The 26164-nt window shown below is 33.8% G+C and overlaps 1 protein-coding gene and 1 pseudogene across 7 annotated transcripts in view; one reads left to right on the top strand and one right to left on the bottom strand.

Moving 5' to 3' along the window:
• Positions 1 to 26164, bottom strand: part of MBD5 (methyl-CpG binding domain protein 5) — a 448335-nt gene that overhangs the window by 238366 nt on the left and 183805 nt on the right. For 2 of the 7 annotated variants that reach the window (XM_087860618.1, XM_087860610.1), the window contains exon 3: positions 4764 to 4909. The exons of the other annotated variants lie outside the window; for them this stretch is intronic. The gene's annotated coding sequence lies outside the window, so the exon portion shown is untranslated. The remainder of the gene's footprint in view (positions 1 to 4763; positions 4910 to 26164) is intronic. 7 annotated transcript variants of the gene reach the window in all.
• LOC123783317 (prefoldin subunit 5 pseudogene) lies at positions 3260 to 6096 on the top strand (annotated as a pseudogene).

Raw genomic sequence — 26164 nt, 5'->3', positions numbered from 1 at the left:
TTGGAATTGCACTTAAGAGATTATGGAATAACCTATCTATTGTTGGTGGAATATTCTACATATTAATTTGTTTATTGCCTGTCTCTCCTGTGTGTTTGTGTTCCACCACAGACAAAGGAATGACCACCTGGTATGCTCACCAGACCAAGGATTTTTTTTTCTGCTGTATGCCCAGTGCCTAACAGATAAGTATTCAATCAATATTAGTTAAGTTGATAAATGAAAGCTTCTAAAAGGACTAGTTATTTTTGTTTTTTACATTATAAGTAAGCCTCACCCTATATTTCTTCTCAACTGAAGGAATAGAAAGAAAGCATTTTAAAAGCTTCTTAAAATTCTTTCTTCTTTTAAGGTTCACTAAAAGAAAACAATATGATAAATGGCATTTCGATAAAACCACTGGAAACTACACCTGGGCTGTGTGATACAGTGTTAAGAAATTCCACAGATCTAGGTTTGCCCTTCTTTGAATTCCCATTTTCTATTTAATTCCTTATCTATCATTCATCCATCCATCCTTATCCATCTAGCTCTCTCTCTTTCATTTGGATATCTCACCATTCTTGGTACAATGTATTTTCTGTAAGACAAGAGGATTGAACTCAATGGTCTTTAGCAGTTCTATGATTCCACTAACAGTTAAATAATTGAGGTAGCAATCACTCTGACTATCCCAGAAGTTGGCTGACCAGTCTGAAAGACACATAATCTTGTTCATTTAATCACAATGACAAAAATAGAGACTAGTTTTAAATTAAATTTAGCATGTATATTCAATGCCAAGGAAATGACATATGTGCCAAATATATATTTTATGTCACATACACACAACACTAAACTTCTGTGTGAGTTTCTGCATAAGAGTATGCCCAATAATAACAAATATTTATCGAGCATTTACTCCGTGCCAGGCACTATTCTAAGCTCTTTACATATATTGAACTTATAACAATTCTATTAAATCTAAGTAGTAATTTTCCCCACTGTGGTAGATTGGATCATGTCCCCTTTCCCTAGCACACCTCCATGGAAAGTATATGTATACACCTCTGCTCTGTGACTTTGGGTCTGGACTTGCTTTGACCAATGGAGTAACAGAAGACATCACGCAAACAGAGCCTTGAAATATGCTTGTGCAGTTGCACTTTTTCCCTTGTTATCTTGTTTTTTTGTTTTGTTTTGTTTTGTTTTGTTTTGTTTTGTTTTGTTTTGTTTTAAGTAGGCTCCATGCCCTGTGCAGAGCCTAATGTTGGGCTTGAACTCAAAACCGTGACATCAAGACCTAAGCTGAGATCATGAGTCTGACGCTTAACTGACTGAGCCACCCAAGCTCCCCTCTTGCTTTTTACCCTGAGGAAAAAAAATGCTTTAGTTAGTGCCAAGGAAGATGAGAGATATTTGGCTCAGACTTAGACCCATCCTCCACTTGGAACCACGTCCACTTGAGGCCAGCGTGGATCATACCTACTTCAACTTACCCACAGACTCCTGAGCAAAAACTAAAAGCTTACTGTGGTATGCCAGTCAGATTTTATGGTTTGTACTACAGCAGAAGCTCACTAATAAACTTCTTTTTCATCGAAAATAAAAATGAGAGGCAGAGACTGAGTAACTTATCCAATCTTTCAGTTAGTTAAGTGATATGGGATATGAAGCCATGCAACTCTGGCTCAAGGGCCACTCTCTTAACACCTATGCTATAGTGCCACTACATTATACTGGCTGTATTATATGATATTAAGCCATTTATTAATATAGTAGCAGGTGGTTTGGCATAGATTAAAATTCATAATTTTAGGTAGACTAACTATCAATAGACAAAATTATCTTGCAGTGAAATGTTTCTTCTGGAAAAATTAGTAAGTATAAAATAAATGTACTATTTCCTAGAAGCAGATTAATAAGACTATATGTGCCTTGAGGTGGCTTTCCAGCTCACCCTGCTACCATATAGTAGCCCTCAGTGCTGATATCTCTGCTACATGATGCCATCTTCTGACCTTGGCTAATTCAGGCATGCATCTGTGATTCAAACTGGATCAGTTAGGTTTCTCTTCTGGTATTTTGAAATGTGGACCCATCACTGGGAGCCACCATCAATGGCCCTATTCTGGAGAAAGCTGAAATCTCCAGAGCTACCCCTGTTACGTTCTTTCTCACCTGTCAATTCGCTGATGGTGTCTTCCCAGACAAATGTGCTTTTCGAGTAAGCTTACTAAAAACCTATTTTTCTTGTTGTAACCAAAAGAAATTTAACAAAACAGATTTTTTAAAAAATCCATTGTTTTTATTATAATTTTAAGTGCAAAGTTTTCTTAAAGAAGAGACCTGATAAAGTTTGCATTTGTTTTACATGCTATCAAAGTAATTTTGGAATTTATAGTTATGGATTGTGTGTTTCTTGATAACTAGTTAGAAATCCTTCTGTATTTTAAGAGCCAGCATCTATGGACTGTCTGTGAATAGAATTACATTTCAGTAAAGTTGAATAAAGTCGATTTTTCTTTGCAACCCTATGTGTTTTATTTTATGCATTTAAAACCCATTTTGTTTATGATGAACTTTCTATATTCCTTTTGATAACAAAAAGCAAGTAAACATATGGGATTATTTTCATCACTAATTCAACTCAGAAACTATATATGAGACCCCAAATATATTCCAGACATTGTTTTGGGTCCTGGGGATACAGCAAGAACAAAATAGTCTGGGCTTTCACAGAGTAGTGATAAGAAAGAATATGTGGAATATAATTTGAAAATTTCTTAGTATTATTAGTAATGAACCTGATAGATCCATACAGTAAAAAGATAAAAGTGGCTTAAAGGTATAAGAGTATGGAGGCAAAATGCCTGAAGAAAATGTATGTGCAATCCTTATTCTATTCCTAATCTTTAAGAGGGATATATCAGCACAAGGAGCTCTACCAGAAATCATAGGGAAGAGTAAATAAAAAGTGTAACCACCAGCACAGCGGCATATTTATGTTACACTTTGTACTTTACCAGTGATTTTCATAGATCAGTGATTTCGTATATTACAATATGACCTCTTAATACTTCCTTGAGATGAGCAAGTGAGAAAATGGAGCCTCAGAAGTTTGAGAAACTTGACCACTTTGAGTAGTGGTAGAACAAGGGCTACTGTCTAGTTTCCAAACCTAGTTTTATTTCCATTACATCACATCATCTTTACAAAAGACGATTAGTCTCACGGCCGGCAGGGATGAAGTTTTTTTATTTACTTCTATGAGATACTCATGGAGCGGGACTTGAGAAGCAACATTATTGGGGTCACACAGACGCTGCTGGTGACAAATGGAACATCTTTCATCATTAGGCATATGCTCAAATTAGTAAGAACTTTGGAATGGTGTGATAGACTTGGTAGTGGGGATGTTTATGAGTTCATTACTTAAAGCAGATTTTCTTAACTGGTGGATTTAACCATTTAGAGCAGGAGCTGGCAAACTTCAGCCTGTAAAACAAATCTGGTCTGACACCTGTTTTTGTATGACCTGTGAGCCAAGAATGGTATTTACATTTTTAAATGTTTCAAAGCATCAAAAGAAAAAAATATTCTATGACATCTGAACATTAGATAAAATTTAAATTTCAGTGCCCATAACTACAGCTGGAACACAGCCATACTCATCTGTTCATGTATTGCTTATGGCTACTTTCACACCTTAGTAGCACAGTTGAGAAGTGCCAGAGACATGCTGGTCTGTGAAGCCTAAAATATTTACTACTGACCTTTTACAGAAAAAGCTTGTTGACCCCAATCTAGAAGATCACAGTTTTCCAAGGAGTTCATAATGTTAACAGCAATAATGACATCTGTTTAAACTTGTAATTAAAAAAATTAATAACTGTATAGTTAAATACTTCTTCCCGTTAAGAGCATATGAGTGAATGACTATCATAGGGACTTTAGGAGCATGCTTCTTTCTAAGCCACTCAGCTATTCACGTGGATGACCTCCTTGACATCGTGGTGTCTGTGATTATTACAGAAGTTTAAATTGTTTAGCTCTCAGTCCTACCTTTTGAAACTTATTGCCACATAGATTGCTGGTTAAAGATAGCAAGCACAAAAAACTTTTGTTGGCATATAATTAATGAGAAGCATAAAATTCCTATGAAGCCTGTAACTATGCATTAGGACAACCATCAAATCTGTAAATTGCACTTATCTAATCAAAATAAACTAAAAGTCTCAAATACTTTTAAAAAAAGGCATAATTAAAAGGAATATGGTCCTATCCCCAATTTTCTTGAGCAGAATTTATTATTTAGGAATTAAAACCAGCTGATTTCAAAAGCATAGAAGATGAAGAACTCCAAAAGATGAGATCATAAAAGCAGTTTGGCACCTACTTTTTTTTTTAATTTTATATGTTTAATGGTCATAGATATGTATAATATATTTATGTTATTTTTTTATTTTTTAAATTTTTTTATTATATTAGTCACCATACAGTACATCCCTGGTTTTTGATGTAAAGTTCGATGATTCATTAGTTGCGTATATGGTACCTACTTTTGATGCTGTAACTTAGAGTTACTTTTCGGTATACATTTAAATACTCACTTGACCACAAAGTCAAGTGTTATTTAAAATATTGTCATAATTTTAAATTTACTATTGTCAAATCATTTTCTCTCCACATATTGAAGATAAATTAAATAGCAGGTCACTTACTAGCAGTGAAACCACTTGAATGTCTTAATTATGTATATTAATATTAGTTTATAGGGGCACCTGGGTGGCTTAGTTGGTTAAACATCTGCCTTTGGCTCAGGTCAGGATCCCAGGGTCCTAGATGGAGCCTCGCATCAGGCTTCCTGCTCAGCGGGGAGCCTGCTTCTCCCTCTCCCTCTGCTGGTCCCCCTGCTTGTGCTCTCTCTCTGTCAAACAAACAAACAAATAAATAAAATCTTCCAAAAATTAAATATTAGTTTACATTTAAAGTAAATATTTATTTATTTATCTATTTATTTGTAAGAGGAGGGGCGGGGCAGAGGGAGAAAGAAAGAGAGAGAATCTTAAGCAGGCTCTACACCTACCCGAAATCAAGAGCTGGATGCTTGGGGTGCCTGGGTGGCTCAGTCAGTTAACCATCTGCCTTCAGCTCAGGTCATGATCTTGGGGTCCTGGGATCGAGCCTGGCAGGGAGTTTCTCCTGCTCTCACTGACTCCCCCCCCCCCCCGCTCTCTTTCTCTCTCTCAAATAAAAACATTTTTTTTTTAAAAAGAGTCAGATGCTTACCCGACTGAGCCACCCTAGTACCCCTACAATAAATTTTATGATATAAGTTTTAACAATATAGTTTAAGTGATAATGTTTATTCACTCTACTCATTCATTCATTATTCCTTCAGCAAACAGATCAGCATAAACTCTTTGGCAGCTACTGTAGAAAAGTCAAGAAATAAATGACAGTTTTTGCTTTGAAGGAATTTACAGGCCAGTGACTGGAAAATAGACAAGTATACAGAAAGTTAAAATATAGTTTGATTAAAATTCTGTAATTCATGTAAGGTAAGCTGCTGATAGATATAAAGAAGCTGCTATATTATAATTTAGAACAAAAATGAACTTGCTTCTCAACGTGGCTCAGTTAACATCATTGAGCTGAACGTGCTGCAGCTAGAAATACTCAAGAACCAGCAGGACCAGGAAGTGAAGTTCTTGTCCACATCCATCACCCAGTCCAGGGTGGTACAGACCAAGTATGTGGAAGCCAAGGAACGTCTGAACATGCTGAATAAGAACAAAGGGAAAGAACTATTCTTCCCATTGACGAGTTCTACGTATGTCCCTGGGAAACTACATGATGTAGCACAGGTACTCATCGACGTGGCAACAGGCTACTATGTAGAAAAGACAGCTGAAGATGCCAAGGACATTTTCAAGAAGATAGACTTCCTCAACAGGCAAATGGAGAAAATCCAGCCAGCTCTGCAGCAGAAGCATGCCATGAAACAGGTTGTCATGAAGATAATGAGCCAGAAGATTCAGCAGCTCACAGCCCTGGGGGCAACTCAGACTACTGCCAAGGCCTGAGAGCTTGTTTCAGAAATGGGGCAGAGGGACCCTGTGACTTTGTGGGTGTGGCTTCCTGGGGTCAGGGAAGAGAAGGGTCTTGTGTTTAATGCTAATAAGTGTACCCGCTGGGAGAAAAAAAATGAACTCAGTACCTAGAGGTAAGAACAGAAAAGAGAGAATGAAGTAAGAGGTATTAATAAGGTAGAATCCATTGGGCATACTGATCAATTAGATGAGGAAAGTAAGACAAAGATTTAAAATTATTGCCAATAACAATGTCCTTTACTTAGACATATATAAAGAAAGAAGGTCTAGTGAATGCTTACCTAGAAAAAAGGATAAATTGAATATTCTCTACAGATGGCCAAATTTTCCTTCCCTCTTAATTTCCAGATATTACAGACAATCCCTCAATTCCCAAAATTTTTGGGAGCCAGATGCATTTTGGAATTAAGAAGTTTTTAAAATTTTGAAAGGCAAGCTTAAATCTCTTACAACTATCAAACAGACACGCAAAAGCTTTTTTTAAAACTCAAATTTTTGGGGCGCCTGGGTGGCTCAGTCGTTAAGAGACTGCCTTCAGCTCAGGGCGTGATCCTGGCATTATGGGATCGAGCCCCACATCAGGCTCCTCTGCTATGAGCCTGCTTCTTCCTCTCCCACTCCCCCTGCTTGTGCTCCCTCTCTTGCTGGCTGTCTCTCTCTCTGTCAAATAAATAAATAAAATCTTTAAAAAAAACCACACATACAAATTTTTAATGTCTAAAACATACATCAAAGACTGCTGAGTACCAAATTATAATTTCAGGTTTCTTGTCACTGAAGATTAATAATTGATTCAAAAAGAATGGACTCTTATGAACTGATGAATAGACACACAAAATGTAATATAATCCATACAATGGAATGTTATTTGGCCATAAAAAGGAATGAAATTCTGACATGCTATAAGATGGATGAACCTTGAAAACATTATTCTAAGTGAAAGACAGACACAAAAACCCACATACTATATGATTCTATGTATATAAAATGGCCAGAATTGGCAGATTCATAGTGACAAAAAGATTAGTGGTTGCCAGGGACTTGGAGTAGAGGGGAATGGAGAGTGACTGCTAAAGGGTGTAGGGTTTCTTTCTGGGGTGGTGCAAATGTTATGAAAGTAGACGGTGGTGATTGATGTACAGCACTGTAAATATACAGAAACGAATGAATAGTACAATTTAAAATTGTGAACTGTACAGTATATGAATTGTATCTCAATAATGCTGTCATTAAAATTTTTTCGTTAAAAAAGAATGAATTCATTTTGTCAGATAATCTTCTGTTTCTAAAGTATTTAAAATAAGCTGCCAAGAGACTTGGGGAAATATTTCTGTTCATGACTGTGAATAACTACATTGATCTTATAAGATATACCTAAAAGAAAATAGTAGTATATTTCTTCAGATATTTCATGTTTAAAAATCTAAACATACATAAATAAGTCTAAACATGGAACACACATAATTAGCATAGATAAGACAAGAAACATAGGGAAAGAACCAAATAATAGAATAAGGCTGGGCTAGACTATAGTATGTCCTTATTGCAAAGACTAACAAAAGTTACAAATTTCTATCAAATGCTGAAAATAGTTATAGAAAGTTACTCTGGCAATTTTCTCCCTAAATATAAAGTCCAGCTTATTTTAATTCCAATTTAAGTTAGAGAATTGGTTTATAAACCAATATAAAGCTACTTATATTGGTGAACAATGGCTTTTGGAAACGAGAAAATTTAAAATCGAATACTCAACCAGAAAAATGAAAGAATGAAGAAACCGGAATCCGTCTGCATTTGAACAACCTTAAATTTTTTTAACTTATGAGTTATAGAGGAAAAAAGAAAAAGAAAACAAAGAGAAAGCAAAATCCACCAAAATCTATATTCATTTATTTGGGTTCCTGAACTTGATGTTCATTTTACATTGAAGCTGTTACTCACTAGAACACATAAATTGGCTTGATGGCTAGGGTATTAAGATCTGCTAAATGGCCCCTTCCAGTAGCAGATCACAGCTAGTTAACAAAGAGTAAAAAGAGAAATTTTCTTCAGTAGATTAGGAAAAGCTACACTAACATTATACGGCATAGTTTCCTCTTGTATATATACATATATACACGTATATATTTATACATGTATACATTTATATATATAAAAGGAAATAACGAAAAAAATTTTTTAGAATATAAGTAATAAAACATAGGTACAACTGAAAATTTATTTAAAAAATCCTGAATGGGGGGTGGGGGATGGGTTGGTCCAGTGATGGGTATTAAGGAGGACACGTATTATTGCCTGGAGGGCTGGGTGTTATACACAAACAATGAATCATGGAACATTACATTAAAAACTAATGGTGTACTGTATGGTGACTAACATGACATAATAAAATAAATAAATAAATAAATAAATTAATTAATTAATTAATTAAAAAAAAGAAAACCTGACTACATGTAGCAAGAAACCAACTATTCCTAGGAAATAAATTATAACAGGATAAAATTCTTATCAAATTACCAATGTTTATTTAGTCATCTAAATTATTTTTTATAATTTATGTGTTTTGTTCACATTGAATAATATAAGTAAAATGGATAAGCTTCAATTTATAAATACAACATGATAATATAATTACTAGATTCTGTTATATAACCATGAGCTAAATTCAAGCTGTTCCCAATATTTATCCCAGTATGTGGTAAATCACAACATTAAAAATTCTTTTTTGTTGTTTTGTCCTTTTAAGATCAGAATATGTTGAATGTTATGAAAATATTTAATAATATAAAGTATAAAATATAATTGGATCTAGGTAATTTAGCAAAATGTGAGCTTCCCATTTTATAAAACCTGCTATCTCCTGAACAGTCTGTGTAAAATAATATGGCATGTTTGAAGTATTAGAAAAAAATAATTCAGCTATCTTTCATAAATTGTATACTCTTAACATTGGAGGTAGAAGGGAATAATGGGAAGGGTACATATACGTTAAGATAATGTAGCAGTAGCAACTGATTTGTATGAAAATTAGTCTGTAGGTCTTATTTACGATGAAAAAATTCAGCTAATGCTTGCAGCTGGAAATAAGTAGTTTCATGGCTTTTCTTTTCTTTTTTGAAATGAAAATGATATTAAGATCTATTATATAACATAAAGTTTTTTTTTGAAATGAAAATGGTATTAAGATCTATTATATAACATAAAGATACTGTGATCAAATAGTATTTATTAAGCTTCTTAAATAAAGTTCACATTAGAATTTTAGTTGGAACTGAAAAAGAAATAAAAACCAAATGCCTTCCTTCAATAGGTAGTTTTTAAAAAATTTTTATTATTTTAATTGAGATAAAAAATAGGAACAATAAATTATCTTCAACTAAAAAAAAGTTACATTTAGATGTTTGTCCTTTCAACTTTCTTTTTTTTTTAATGTTTTTTTATTATATTATGTTAGTCACAATGCATCCCTGGTTTCTGATGTAAAGTTCGATGATTCATTAGTTGCGTATAATACCCAGGGCACCATGAAATACGTGCCCTCCTTACTACCCATCACCAGTCTATCCCATTCCCCCACCTCCCTCCCCTCTGAAGCCCTCAGTTTGTTTCTCAGTGTCCAAAGTCTCTCATGCTTATTTTATACACACACACACACACACACACACACACACACACACACACACACACATATATATATTTTGTTTTTTGAGAGAGAGAAAGGGCATGTGCTCATGTACACACAGGGGGAGATGGGAGGTGGGAGGTGGGAAGGGGCAGAGGGAGAGAGAGAGAGAGAGAGAGAGAGAGAGAGAGAATCTCAAGCAGGCTCCACGTCCAGTGCTGAGCCTAACATGGGGTTCAATTTCATGACCCTAGATCATGACCCCAGCTGAAATCAAAAGTTGGCTGCTCAACACACTGAGCCACCCAGGCACCCCCTATATTTTTATTAATAAGTAATATGTGAAACTAAAAATCTCAAACAGCATAAGACTATATATAATTAAATGGTCATGTGTAGCAAATTCAGCTATATGGACTACTATGTCAACACAATCAGTTTTAAAAGGTGATAGAAAAAAATTATGCATTCATGGTAAAATTAAGTGAAGTTCATTATATTATGCTAATACCAACTAAAGGACAGAAGTAACAATAAGGGCTAAAATCACATTTGGATTTAGAAAAATTTTGTATTAAATATAAAGATGTTTAATAAATCCCATACAGAAACATAACTGGAGACACTTAATTAAAATTTAATTTGCTTCAAGTAAATTCTTTTACTATAATTTATAGAATAGAGGCATGTGGTGACACTATTTCTATTAATTTTATAATTCATGGAAATATTTGTTTTGTTATTAAGAGCTTAGTTTGAGAGTTTAAAAGAAAAATAAGTAATTAAAGAGAAAAGCTGGGGAATGAAGATCTCTTATAAGTGACAAACAGACAAAAAGAATCTATAAAAATAATTGTAATAGTCAAATGATCTTTACAAGTAACTTAAAAAAAACACAGGTAACTAAAAATGTTGAGTAAGAATTAGGTATGTGGCAAGATCACAAAATTATTTCCAGTTACATATTTCACCTGGAAGAAATGAAGAGTCTTATAATTTAAGCTTATTAAAGTAGCTATCTGGGTAAAGCAAAAACACAGTATGGTGCCCTTATTTCATGTTTTCAAAATTGTATGACATGTGAGCTACACTAAAATCAATTGATTAATTAACTAATTAATATGGAATAATGAAAGGAAAATTCTACATTCTATGTTTCCATTGCAGAATATTTTCAAGTCCTATACGTAGGAATATAAAGTATAACTGGTATTATAAAGTAAAAATTAACAGATCTGTACAATTAGCAAGAAGGCCAGACCAACCAATGTATATACCATATGTATTTTTACCTTATATCATCTTTCCTTCTGCTATGACCTTCCATTGCCTATCTCATTAACATATTTTAAGACTTAACCCAAGCCCCAAATTTTCCATAAAGTCCATCCTATCCACTCCAGCTCATAGTTATCTCCACTTTCTCTAGACTCCTGGTTAAGAATACCACCCACTTAAAAATTATGAGATACATTGACAGTTTTTCCTATCACAGAGCTATACCATAGTTCATTTTTAAAATAACTTTTTAAATTAAAGTAATTTATGATCAATATAATTCAAAATGCATAGAAGGATATGAAGCAGGGGAAAAAAAAGCCCCAATCTTCTTGCCACAGATAAACACCACCAATAATTTCTTGCATGTCTCCTTTTACAAATTTTATATACCTCTTAGAAACTCTGGGACAAATTATTTAGAAGTTTTCCAGATTTAGAAAGCTAATCTGATGCATTTACTGCATTTTACCTAACACCAGCCAATGGTATCTAGGATGCATCTCACAAAAAAATACGTCAATATTTCTGTAGTGAGTATTCACCCTTTGATATAAATATAGAACATAAATAATTTCGAACAGGCTTTATTTATTTTTTCCTCAGAGGATATGTCCTTTTTTTCTCCAACTTCATTGAGGTATAATTGACATATAAGACTAGTAACTTCAAGGTATATAACATGGCGATTTGATACACGCTTATATTGCAAAATGATTATACAGTAAGATTAGTTAACAATTTCATCAATTCACTTAATTACGTGTGTGTGTGTGTGTGGTGAGAACATTTAAGATCTACTCTCTTAGCAACTTTCAACTATATAATAGTTATTGTTAACTATAGGCACCATGCTGAATATTAGATCCCAAGAACTTAATTCATTTTATAACTGGAAGTTTGTGCCCTTTGAACAAAATCATTTCCTCATTTCTCCCACTTGCGAACCCCTGGAAACAAGCACCATTCTATTCTCTGTTTCTATGACTTGGGGCTTTTTTCCCCCAAGTTTTTATTTAAATTACAGTTTGTTAACATACAATGTAATATTCGTGTCAGGTATAGAATTGAATGATTCAACACTTATATACAACACCTTGTGCTCGTCACAATTTTTCTTCAAAATTCCACATCTAAGTGTGATCATATATGTCTGGCTGACTTATTTCACTTAGCCATAATACTTTCAAGGTCCATCCATGTTGTCACAAAGGGTAGGATTTCCTTCTTTTTTCTATGGCTGAATTCTATTTATTTTCTTCATTCATTCATTCATTCACTGATGGACACTTAGGTTGTTTCTGTCTTGGCTATTGTGAATAATATTACAACGAGAATAGGGGTGCAAATATTTCTTTGAGACAGTGATCTATTTCCTTCAGATATATACCTAGAAATGAAACCATATGGCAGGTCTATTTTTAATTTTTGAGGGACCTCCATACTCTTCTCTATAATGGCTGTACCAATTTACATTCCCACTAATAGTGCATGAGTTTCCTTTTTTCCACACCCTTACCAGTACTTGTATCTCCTCTCTCTTTGATAACAGCCATTCTGACAGATGTGAGGTGATATCACATTGTGGTTTCGATTTGTATTTCCCTGATGATGAGTGATGCTGAGCATCTTTTCATGTACCTGTTGGCCACCTGTAAGTCTTCTTTGGAAAAATGTCTATCTGCGCCCTTCTGCCCATTTTTAATCAGATTATTTGTTTTTAGGCTATTGAGTTGTAAGAGTTCCTTGTGTTTTGAATATTAACTCCTTGTCTGTTATACGGTTATGAACAGCTTTTAAATTCATAATGAATTTAAATAGGCCTGTAATGTCCCCAGGTCAGTTAGGTTTTGCCCAAATGTGCTGAGGGAAAATGAAACTTTTGGATTGCAGAGCTTTTTGCCTTTTAGAATTGTAATTATAAACCTGTACTGATACTATCCATAAAACACAATACACTACATGTATAATGATAAATTGTATACTTTTGTTCTTTCATTTGCTTCACTATGAATGAAACACAATCTTATCCTGTCACAATGTTCAATGACTGAAATCTATAGAGAATGTCACATATTTGACTCTCACTAAATACAGCTAGTAATTTAGTACCCACTAGAAAAAAGTCTTATTCCTCAGTTGTTTCTGGATTTGTATATATTTCCTAGGAGATCGGCAGAGAATTCAGATAGTGGGTCAATTGAAGATGCTCTATTAGATGGCATATGGTGTATTCATTGAATGTCTTTAACTACTGTCTCCAGTATCATCCCTTACATTGCTTCTGGATGTATCCCACATTCCCTCTTTTGCCATTGATTATAGCTTATTAAGTACAGACATCTTTTATACATGTTTCATTCATCCTTTGATATTTTCCTCTTTTCATCTTCAACTGTTATGTTTTTTCTTTTTCTGATCTCCTACCAGCTATGTTCAGTAGATTCTCATTCTGGCTGATAATCCATCTAACTCTTTCTGATATGCAGGTATGGATTCAATTTTTCTATTCAGACAGCTAACCTGTTATCCAAACAACACGTATTAAATAGTCCATCTTTCTCCACTGACATGTGATGCCATCGTATCATTTTCAATATTTCTTCCCTTATCAAGTCTATTGGAGTTTATAATCTTGTTTGTTCTGTCAATTCATATACCAATACAGCCTTTTCCAACTAGGGTTCTGTGAGAGAATTAAGCTCTAAAAAAGTGATATGTGACTATTTTCTTAATTATCCCACAGGCAGTACTTTTCTGATTCTCCCAAGGACGGTACACAGCTAGTACCATTTTACATTCCATAGAAAGGAAGTTAATTCATTATATTCATTGGCTGAATAACGGCCACCCAAAGACACCATGTCTTAATGCCTGGAACCAGTAAACATTACTTTACAAGGAAAAAGGGTATTTTCAGATGTGATTAAAGGATTTTGAAATGAGCAGATTATCTTGAATTATGCATATGGGCCCTAAATGCAATCATAAAGGACCTTATAAGAGAAAAGCAGATATATACAGAAGACTGGGAAGCAATGCAGCCACAGAGCCTGAGATTGAAGTGATGTGGCCATAACTCAAAGCATGCTGGCAACCACTAGAAGCTAGGATAGGCAAGAAAAGGATTGTTCACCTAGAATCTTTAGAGAAAGAAGGCTCTGCCAACATTTTGATTTTGGCCCAGTGACACATATATCAGATTTCTGTCAACTAGAAAAGTGAGAAAATCATTATCTGTTGTATTAAGCCACAAAGCTTATGGTAATGTGTCATAGCAGCCATAAGAAATTAACACACAAACAATGTACCTAAGCTTATTGTAAATACCCAAACAATATGCCTAGGTACAGTATGGGCACTAAGGCTTAAAGTTATTTGGTATACATGAAAGTTACTCATATGGATACATTATTAATATTGTACCACAATATATCTTATTATTTATAGTAGTTACTCAGCTGATTTTAATTCTGGTGTTAGTTCCAGGTATATAATCATATCATCTGTATGCAAGGGTTTAACTTCACCTTATTGATTTTTAAAAAACTTCTAGTATCTTTCTCCTGGCTGATTCCCTTCACTATAATGTTAAATGACAGTCGTGACAGTGGGCATCTTTACAACATTCTTGACTTGTACAAATGCATTTGCAGTGTTTCCTCTTTCCTCCTTTTCCCCCAACACTTGCTTAATCTGTCATGAACTGTGAGGAGAACGAATACACTTCCTACATCTAGAGTGTTTTTGACTATTTTCTTGTAGCTGCACTGTTTTTGCTTTATAACTGTTGGTGTCATGTTATTTGGTTTGTAGATACTCATAACAGCTACATCATCACTGAATTACACTCTTTACATTAAAAAATAACTTCGTTCATCTCATGGGATGTTAATGTGGACTGGTTCCTCTGGTCTGAAGTATTTTGTTCGCTTTTATTTGGCTTAATTTTTATCTTTAGTTTTCAATATTCCTAAAATTCTTTAATTTACATGTGTTTCTTGCATATATCAGAGAGTAGAATTTTGCTTTGTGCTTTAGCTGGAAATCCACTTTTTAAAAAACTAACATGAATTAAGCCCATTTACATTAATTTTGCTCTTGGCTGATTCCCTTCAGTACAATGTTAAATGATTGTTGTGACAGTGGGCATCTGGTAGGTAGAAATGATCTTCATTCTATTATTATCTCAACTTATTTTCTGGATTTCAAAAAAGAAAATATTTTATCATTGTTGTTTATCTCATTTTTCTCCATGTTTAGTTGCTCTCTATCTTTGTTCCAGTAGTTACAACTTTATGCAACTTTTTATAACTTTGTTTTTATTTCCTTATATAAGATCTATTTGTTTACTCCCATAATCAATTATGATATTAACATATTTTCCACTGCTGTGTCCTGCTCTTTCTTTCATTTGTCACATTTCAGCTAATATTTTCAGTGTTTTTTCTTTGCACTGTTAAACTCTGCTCATATTTTTATTATTTGCAGCTTTAATGGACAGTTTTTGACTTGAAAGTGTTGAAGAGGAGGAAATCAACAAACTTACAACTATAAAAACCTGGGAGGAAAGGAGAAAATAGTCAAGGTAGTTTATCATTTCAGTTTTTAGGGAATATAGTGTTTATATTTTGTTCTTAAATTCCCACACTTGTTTTAGTCTTTATTTTACAGTTAAATCGTTTTAATACTCACTACTTATCCTTCTGTGGTAATTTTTCTAGTTATTTCCATCTGATTGGCAGTTCATTTTCTAGAAACTTTTCCAAAAAGGGCATACGTGAAACAATATTCTCCAAGTTCAAAACTGTCTGTACTTTATGTCTAGAGACAGTTTGAATAAATTTAAAATACAAAACCCTTTCTTTTCTACAGGATCCAGTAGATGTTATTCCATGTCAACTGTCACTAAATGTTGATGTGGATAAATCAGAGACAAGCCTGAATATTCTTCTCTTGTATCAGTGACTTCATCATTCTTTCTTCATGTTTAAAGTCCAGGATGTCCATGAGGATATGTCTTATTGATAGCTCTAGGTTAATTTTCCCTGGCCCATGGTGTGCCCTTTCAGTATGTAGATTCAAACTGTTCCCTATTCTATAGAAGAATTGTTACATTTTAACTTCAAATATTCTTTTCTATTATTTTGGTTTTTCTCTTTAGTTTCTCAGCCTCAATTTACCTAGCTATACACATATACACACATTTTTTCCCCTAATTATTTTGTTCTTTCTTTGGTTTATTTTATTCATTCTCATTTTGATCTTTTATGTTCCTTAAAGCACTTTATTTTTCTTTTTTTAAGTTTTTATTTGAATTCTAGTTAGTTACCATAGAGTATAATATTAGTTTCAGGTATACAATTTAGTGATTCAACAATTCCATTTAACACCCAGTGCTCATCACCAGTGCCCTCCTTCATCTCCATTACCTATTTAACCCATTCCCCGCCCCCCATCCACCTCCCCTCTAGTAACGATCAGTTTATTCTCTATAGTTAAGAGCCTGTTTCTTGGTTTGTCTATTCCCCCTTTTAATCATTTGTTTTTGTTTCCTAAATTCCACATATGAGTGAAATCATATGGTACTTGTCTTCTCTCACTTATTTTGCTTAGCATTATACTCTCAAGCTCCTTCTGTGTCATTGCAAAAGGTAAGATTTCATTCTTTTTTATGGCTGAGTAACATTCCATTGTGCATGTGTGTGTGTGTGTGTATCACATCTTCTTTATCCATTCATCGGTTGATGAACATTTGGGCTGTTTCCATAATTTGGCTTTTGTAGATAATGCTGTCATAAACATTGAGGTGCATGTATCCCTTCAAATTAGTATTTTGTATCCTTTGGGTAAATACCTAGTAGTGCAACTGATGGATCATAAGGTAGTTCTACTTTTAACTTTTTGAGGAATCCCCATACTGTTTTCCACGTGGTTGCACCAGTTTGCATTTCCACCAACAGTGAAGAGGGTTCCCCATTCTCTGCATCCTCACCAACATGTTACTTAATGTACTTTCTATAATGTTTAGTCTCCCTTGTGGTCTTTCCAATTTTATCTTTGAAATAAATACTTCTTTCATAAATCTGGCCAACTCATAATTCATCTCCTACTATCTTTACAACATTTTCCCAGACATCTTGCTTTCTAGACCATGAGTTTCATCTGAGGTAATTGCTTTATTCATTTTCTTCTCTCTCTGCCTCTGTGTCCACCTATCCACCTATCCATCTATCCCTCCCACCCTTCCTCCCCACCTTCCTCTTTCCTTTTTCTTTTTTCATGGAGAAGCCCATATGAAAGATTTTCCTCAATATTAAGATTCAGATATAATCCCCAAACCCTAAAATAGGCAAAAGTAGCAGAGACTAGCAGAAACCACATAAGAATGGATGAGGAAAAAGTTTTGGAGAAATGTAGTGATAAAGGACCCTTGTAGTACAGATCCCAAAAAATGAGAGCAAAAAGTATGCCCTGAAGGTATATAACATACCTAAGTTGTCTTGTTTACAACCACGGGTATGGGAAGAGATAAGCTGAGTTGTCAGCAGAATCCACTAGACTCAGGTTTAAAGAAGCAGAGTGGGTAGGAGCTACACAAAGAATACACAGATAAGGCTACTCCTTTGTGAAGACTAGCAAACATGAAACAGTACTCTGGACCCTCCTACCAACACACACACCCCTCTTAAAAATGCCTAGCCTGCTAAAACCATTATAATCAGCCATATGTAATAAAAAAGGAACTACTATGCACTGTTAAAATAATACTATAATAAAAGAAGATGAAAAGAATAGCAAAACATATTAATAGGCAGCAATCAATCACTAGAAAATGGTACTACAGTGCAAGGGAGAGGTTGGACAATTGAATATTTTCATTAACCATTTGCAATTCTTCTTTGATAAACTGCATGTTCATGTCTTTTATACAAATGAGTTTTCTTTTCTATATTGAATTGTTAGCACTCTTTCCATATTAAGAAAATCAGCATCTTCCTTATTATAGCTACCAAGTATTAATTCTTAGGTTTTCAAGTAACTTTTAATTTAATTTTTGGATTTTTTCTAATTACTTAGACATTTTTATAGTAAAAAAACATCTGTCTATTATTTCATGGCTTTTTAGGAGTTGCTTTTTAAACAAACACCTGAAGTTATCACTCAATGTTTTGTAAAGATGTCTTAAATTCCACAAATCCCATACTTAAAACTCACAAATGGCTTCTTGTCATGGCTAAAATAAAACCTAAATTTAGTATTCCTTAACATGACCTCTAAGGTCTTTACATGTGTGACCCCTTCAATCTCTTCAGTCTCATTTCAAACTACTCTTTCTCTCACTTTCTCCATACCAGCACATGAAATTTCTTGCTATGCCTCAGACACATTAGTTCTTGCTGACCAACCAGCCTGTCCATTTGCTGTTCCATTCTGCTACTCTGGCCACTCTTACTCCATTCATGGCTTTTACTTCCCTCATTTGGATGGTTTCTGCTTCAATATCATTTCCTCAGAGTCTTTCCTGACCACCATATGTAAATTAAAATAGCATTCCTGGCTCTTCATCACCCACTATCTGCTTACCATATTTTATTTTTCTTTCTAAAACATGTCACTTTCTGAAATTACATTATTTAACTATTTACTGGCTTATTGTCTATCTTCCGAAATAGGTAGTGAGCTCCGTGAGGGCAGGGACTTTGTCTCCTTCACTGTATATATCAGCTTCTATGATAATCCCGAGTAAATAGTTGGTGCACAAATATATTTTTTAAATGAATGAATGAATAAATAAATGATGTTTCCAGTGTTTAATCTTAAAAAAATGTTTTAAAGCAGCTTTAAAAAATTGCCCCATTAGTTAAAAAAAGGCATAAGAAAACAAACTATTTAGATCAAAAGCACTTCTTTAGAAGTTCTTGTTTTTAAATTTTGGCTTTATGATGTTCTAAGTGTTTTTAAAACCCATCAGTATATGTATAACATATAATTTCCTCTGTGGGGAGACCAGATCATATGTGTATTTGAAAACAATTTAATTTAACTTTGATTTACATTTGCTTTACATGTTATATTTTTATAAAAACTGAGATTTTATATCTATAACCTTCTTGAGAAAGTAAGTGTAATAAATTGCAAAATCCTTGCCTCAGTGTCATTTAGCTTCTAGCGTGGGCACACAATAAATATTACATTACATAATGCATTAGAAAATTTAAGCTTATAAAAAAAAGAAAAACAAGGTACGATGAAAAAGGGTTGCAGTTTAAAGTAGAATGGTCTTACAAGAAGAAAACCAGAAAATTCACAAATATGTGGAGTTTAAACAACATGCTACTAAACAACCAATGAATCAAAGAAGAAATCAAAGGAGAAATTAAAAGATACTTGAGACAAATGAAACTGGAAATACAACATATCAAACCTTACCAGATGTAACAAAAACAGTTCTAAGAGGGAAGTTCATAGCAATAAAGGCCTGCATTAAGAAACAAGAAAAATTTCAAAGAAAGAGCTTAGCTTTACACCTCAAGGAAACAGAAAAAGAGTAACAAAGCCCAGAGTTAGTGGAAAAAAGGAAATAACAAAAATCAGAGCAGATATAAATAAAATAGAGACTAAAAATACAATAGAGAAGAAAAATTAAACTAAGAATGGTTCTTTGAAAAGATAAAATTGACAAGATAGATGGTCTTTAGATAGAGTCACCAAAAAAAGAGAAGATTCAAAGAAATAAAATCAGAAATGAAAGAGGAGACATTACAATTGATACCATAGAAGTGCTAAGAATCATAATTATGAAGAATTATATACCAATAAATTTGACAATGTAGAAGAAATGCATAAATTCCTAGAAACATGCAACCTACCAAGAGTAAATCATGAAGAAATAGAAAACCTGAACAGATGATTCCTAGTAGAGAGATTGAATCGGTAATCAAAACATCCCAAAAAACAAACAAAATTCCAGGATCTCTGGCTTTACTGATGAGTTCTACCAAACATTTAAAGACGAATTAATACCATAGTCCTTCTTAAACTCTTCCAAAAATTAGAGGAAGGAATGTTTCCCAACTCATTGTACCAGGTCAGCATTACCCTAATACAAAAACCAGACAAGGATGCCGTAAGAAAATTATAGGCCAATATCCCTGATGAATATAGATGCAAAATCCTCAACAAAATAGCAAACCAAATTCAACAATACATTAAGAGGATCACACATAATGATCGAATGGGATTTACTCCAAGGACACAAGAATGTTTTTACATCTATAAATCAATCAATGTGATATACCACATTAACAAGTTAGAAGATAAAATCATATAATCGTCTCCACAGATGCAGAAAAAACACCTGACAAAATTCAGCATCTTTTCATGAGAAAAACTCTCAACAAACTGGGTGTAGAGGGAATGCACCTCAACATAATAAAGGTCATATATGACAAGCCTAAAGCTAATGGCACACTCAATTGTAAAAAGCAGAACACTTTTCCTTTAAGATGAGGAACAAGATAAGGGTGCCAACTCTCATTACTTTTATTCAACATAGTATGTAAATGGGGTCCTGGTGTGAGCAATTAGGCAAGAAAAAGAAATAAAGGCATCCAAATCGAAAAGGGAAAGGTAAAATTGTTATTATTTGTAGATGACACATCATATGTAAAAACCCCTGTAGGATCTACCAAAAAACTGTAAAAATTAATAAATTAAGTAAAGTTGCAGGATAGAAAAGCAATATGCAAAAGTCTACTGCATTTCTATACACAAATAAACTATCAGAATGAGAAATTAAGAAAACAATCCCATTTGCAATTGCATCAAAAAGAATAAAAATACCTAGGAATATTAACCAAGGAGGTAAAAGACCTGTACACTGAAAACTATAAGACATTAGTAAAAGAAATTGGAGAAGACACAAATAAATGGAAAGATATTCTGTGCTCATAGATTGGAAGAATTAATATTGTTAAAATGGCTATACTACTAAAAGCCATTTATAGGTTCAATGCAAGCCCATAAAAATTGAAAAAACAATCCTAAAATTTATATGAAACCACAGAAGACTCTGAATAGCCAAAGCAATCTTGAGAAAGAACAAAGTTGGTGGCACCCTGCTCCCAAATTCCAAACTACATTACAAAGCTGTAGTAACCACAACAGCATGGTATTGGCATAAAAACATACACATAGATCAATGGACCAGAATAGGGATCCCAGAAATAAACCCATTCATATAGGGTCAATTAATTGTGACAATGGACCCAATAATATATGATGAAGAAAGGACAGTATCTTCAATAAATGATGTTGGGAAAACTGGACAGCCACATGCAAAAGAATAAACTGGACCATTATTTTATACCATCCACAAAGATTAACTTAAAATGGATTAGACTTGAGTATAAGATCTGAAACCATAGGACTCTTAAAAAAAATCAGATAGTAAGCTCCTTGATGTTGGTCTCAGTGATGATTTTTTGGATTCGACATGAAAAGCAAAGGCAACAAAAGAAAAACTAAAAAAGTGGGACTACATCAAACTAAAAAGCTCTGCCCTGCCAAACTACCAAAATGAAAAGCAAACTACTGAATGAGAGAAAATATTTGCAAATGATACATTTGATAAGGGGTTAATATCCAAAATGTATAAAGAACTTATAAACTCAACACCAAACAAAAAATCTGATTAAAAGGGGGCAGAGGATCTGATTAGATATTTTTCCAAAGACATACAGATGGCCAACAGGTACATGAAAAGATGCTCAACATCACTCATCATCAGGGAAATGCAAATCAAAACCACAATGAGATATCACCTCATACCTGTCAGAATGGCTATTCTCAAAAAGACAAGAAGTAACACATGTTGGTGATTATGTGGAGAAAATATGTGCACTGTTGGTAGGAATGTAAATTGGTGCAGCCACTATGGAAAACAATACGGAGGTTCCTCAAAAAACTTAAAAATAGAACTATTATATTTTCCAGCAATTCCACTTCTGGGTAATTTTGCAAAGAAAATAAAAAACCTATTAATTTGAAAATATGTCTGCAGCCCCATGTTCATTGCAGCATTATTTATAAGAGCTAAGACATGGGAACAACTAAGCATCCATCAATGGATGAATGAATAAAGAAAATGTGGTGTACATATGATTTCACTTGTGTGTGGAATCTAAGAAGTGAAAAAAAAAAAAGAAAGAGAGAAAGAGAGAGAAAGAAAAAGAAAGAAAAAGAAAGAAAGAGAGAAAAAAAGAAATAGATAAAGGGGATTAAGAAGTACAAACTTCCAGTTATAAAATAAATACATCATGGAGATAAAAATTACACCATAGGGACTATAGGCAGTAATATGGTAATAATGTTGCTTGGTGACAGATGGTGACTGTACTTGTGATGAGCATTGAATAATGTATAGAATTGATGACTCAATATGTTGTATAACTGAAACTAATATAACATTGTATGTTAATTATACTTCAATAAAAAAGAACATGTTGAAAAGAAGAAAATGCATATATAATGGAATATTACTGAACCATAAAAAAGGAAATGTGAAATGTGGTGTATATATAATGGAGTACTATTATTCAGCCATAAATAATAAAATCTTGCCATTCGAGACAACATGGATGGATATTGAGGGCATTATGCTAAATGAAATAAGTTGGATACGGAAAGACAAATACCAAATACCATATGATCTCACATATATGTGGAATCGAACAACAAAAAAAACCCAAAATCATGAGCTCACAGATACAGACAATAGATTGATGGTTGCCAGAGGTGGGGGTGGGAGTGGGCAAAATAGGTGAAAAGGGTCAAAAGGAACATATTTCTTTTTTTTTTTTTAAAGATTTTATTTATTTATTTGACAGAGAGAGAGACAGCCAGCAAGAGAGGGAACATAGGTGGGGGGGGGTGGGAGAGGAAGAAGCAGGCTCCCAGCGGAGGAGCCTGATGTGGGGCTTGATCCCAGGACTCCGGGATCACGCCCTGAGCTGAAGGCAGATGCTTAACGACTGAGCCACCCAGGCGCCCCAAAAGGAACATATTTCTAATTATAAGATAAATAAGTCATGGCACTGTAATATACAGCATAGTGACTATAGTTAATAATACCATACTCCATTTTCAAAAGTTGCTAAAAGAGCAGATCTGAAAAAAAAAAAAAGAAATAGAATGGTCAGATAAGTCTTGTTGAAGAGGTGAAATTTAAGCAAATGTTTGAAGAAGATGAGGGGACTTATCAATGTAGTCAAAAGAAAGCATTTCAGACTCAGAAAACAATTCTAGAAGGGCGGTTTCAAATTTTTAAGGAATGTTAGCATGAGATAACATGCAATTTCTCAAGATGATTATTTTAGAGGACTTAACATTCATTTGCATGGCATATATTTGTTTAAAAAGTCAAATCACTTTAGTCATATTTTAAATGATAGTATACATGATATCTTTGTAGAGTAAACACTCATAGGCAATATAGAGAATTGTGTCAATAAAGAAATTCACACTCTATATTGATAACAAATGTTTTCCCCTTTAACACATTAGTGCACTTATTATTTGTTGTTTTTCTTTTAAATGTCACAGTTGAAGGTATGAATTAATACTGAAATGCTAAAATGTACTAATATTAAAATCACCATCAAAAGCCTGCCACATTATTTGCCTTTCTGATGGTTAGTTTTTTGCATCAGTTTGGATAGGCTAGAGTACAGTTATTCAGTTAAACACTCTTGTAGGTACTGCTGCAGACATATTTTACATATTTTTTATAGATGTTAACATCTTCAATCCACATAGTCTATAAAATATGTAATAATTAAAAATTCTCTGTATGAGAAAATCTAAGCTTACTGAGCATTCTTTGAGTGTTTAAATTAATATAATATTAAAAAACTAAAGTGCTTTACATGCAGTATTTTATGTACTCCTTACAAAAACATAAGTATTACTCATATTCCCATTTTATGGATGAGGAAGCCAAAGCACAGATACTGAGAAACAAAACTAGGTATTCAGAGGTAGACTGTCATGAGACCATGAGAACCCAGGCAACTGTAGTGCTAAACATGGAGGATACAAAACAAAACAAAAAGGCATCTAAAAAGAGTTCAGTCTTGTTCGATCTCGGTAAAAGTTAAAGAAATTCAAACAACAACAACTCTGCAGTACAACTTTACACTTTTAAAAAGAATAATGTTAAAAGCTATCAAGGCTTGGGAGAAAATGATGTAATTTGTATTGATTATGGTAATGTAAAATATTTTCATTTTTTAGAAGTTAGTGTAGCCAGTCATTAAAAATTTCAGATGCTATGGCATAATAATTCTACTGCAAAGAATAAAGTCTCTGTAAACAACAAAAAGGAAAAACAATCTTTCCCTAAATCACATGCAACATGTTGTAAATTACCTGTGTTCAAGCAAAGATAAATGAAGAAGCATGATGGTTTATCAATAGAATACACAGCCATTAAAATGATGACTATGGAGAAGCATTCTCCAATGATAACATATGAGAAGCTTTATACAAAGTACTCTATGATCTTCCTGGAGAGCATCTCACATATTAGCACACTGACGGCTTTCCTATAGAAAAGAAACTTCCTTTGATGTTCAATTAAGTATTTTCCAAACTTATCTGGAAACAGAACCCTTTGTGTACCAGTTACTTACTGCTGCAGAATAAACGATGCATACTGTTTACAAGTTTAGGCAGAATTCAGCAATAATAGCTTCTTTCTGCTCAACTCAGTGCCAGTTGGGGCAGCTTGAAGGCCTGGGAGGGGGATCATCTGAAATTTGCTTAATCACACGCCCGATAAGACCTCTCCTGTGACCTGGGCTTCTTCACACTATGGGGGCTAGGGTTTGAAGGGTGAGCACCCCAAGAGAAACAGAGTCAGGCATAGCTGTACTATCTATAATGACGAAGCTTCTGCAGCTACCTAGTGTAACTTCCACTCCATCTACTCATCAAGGCAGCCAAATTTCAGGGGAAAGGGAACCATTTCACCTCTTAATGAGAGAGTGGAAAGGTTCTGGAAGAACCAAACAAGGAAGAGATATCCCAGAATGATACCTGTGCCATCAGGGATACCAGCCAGACCAGACTGCAATGTGACTCAAGTTGAGGACTTTCATCAAGATTCCCCACAGGCTATTTTAATGGCTTTTCCTCATTCTCTCTTTTATTTCTAGAACAGTCTAGCAAGAAATTTATCAGTTTTATTGATATTTCCAAAGAACCACCTTTTGCTTTCACCAGTCTTTCTATTGTTTGGTATTTCCTAATTTATTGATTTCTGATTTTATATTATTTCCTTGTTTCTAGCTACTTTGGATTTAATTTGCTTTGCTTTTTCTTAAAATTATAAATTTCTCTTTAAGCACTTAACTATATTCCACAAATTTTCTATGTGTTTTTATTATCATTCAGTTCAAAGTATTTCCTAACTTCCCTTATGATTTCTTATTGATTCATAGGTTATTTAGAAGTATGGTGCTTAATTTCCAAATACTTGGGAATTTTTCCTACTTTTTTGTTATTAGTTTGTTACTTAATCCTGTTTTTTCTTCCCCCGCAGAGAACATATTCTGAATGATTTTAATCTAAAGTTTACTGAGACTTGTTCTATGGTCGAGCATATAATCTATCATAATGAATGTTCCATGCAGAGTGCTAAAGAATTCATAGTCTGCTGTTACTAAGTATATGTTCCATAAATGTCAATTAGGTCAGATTGGTTTTTACTGTTGTTCAAGGTCTCTACTTGCTAATTTGTCTACTTGTTCTAGGAATTGCTGAAAGAGGACAGTTGAAACACCCAACTATAGCTGTGGATTTGTTTATTTCTCCTTTCAACACTTGCCAGTTTTTGCTTCATGTATTTTTAAGATCTATTGTTAGGTATATACACATGATAGTATGTCCTCTTGATGTCTTGATGTCTTTTATCAGTATGAAATTTCCCCTTCATTTATGGTAAAGTTGTCTTTCTTCCTGTTTAGATGTCTATTTTGTCTTATACTAATTTGGCCACTTCAACTTCCTGATGATCTTTGTTAGCATGGTTCATTTTACTTTTAATCTACCTGTGTCTTTATATTTAAAATGTACTTCCTCTATCCAGTATACTAAGGGTTGGCAA

The sequence above is a fragment of the Ursus americanus genome, chromosome 1 (assembly GCF_024610735.1).
Source record: "Ursus americanus isolate L20-20 chromosome 1, mUrsAme1.1.p, whole genome shotgun sequence".
Lineage (NCBI taxonomy): Eukaryota > Metazoa > Chordata > Mammalia > Carnivora > Ursidae > Ursus > Ursus americanus.
The sequence above is the reverse complement of the archived record's forward strand: the minus strand, read 5'-3'. Positions and strand labels throughout refer to the sequence as shown.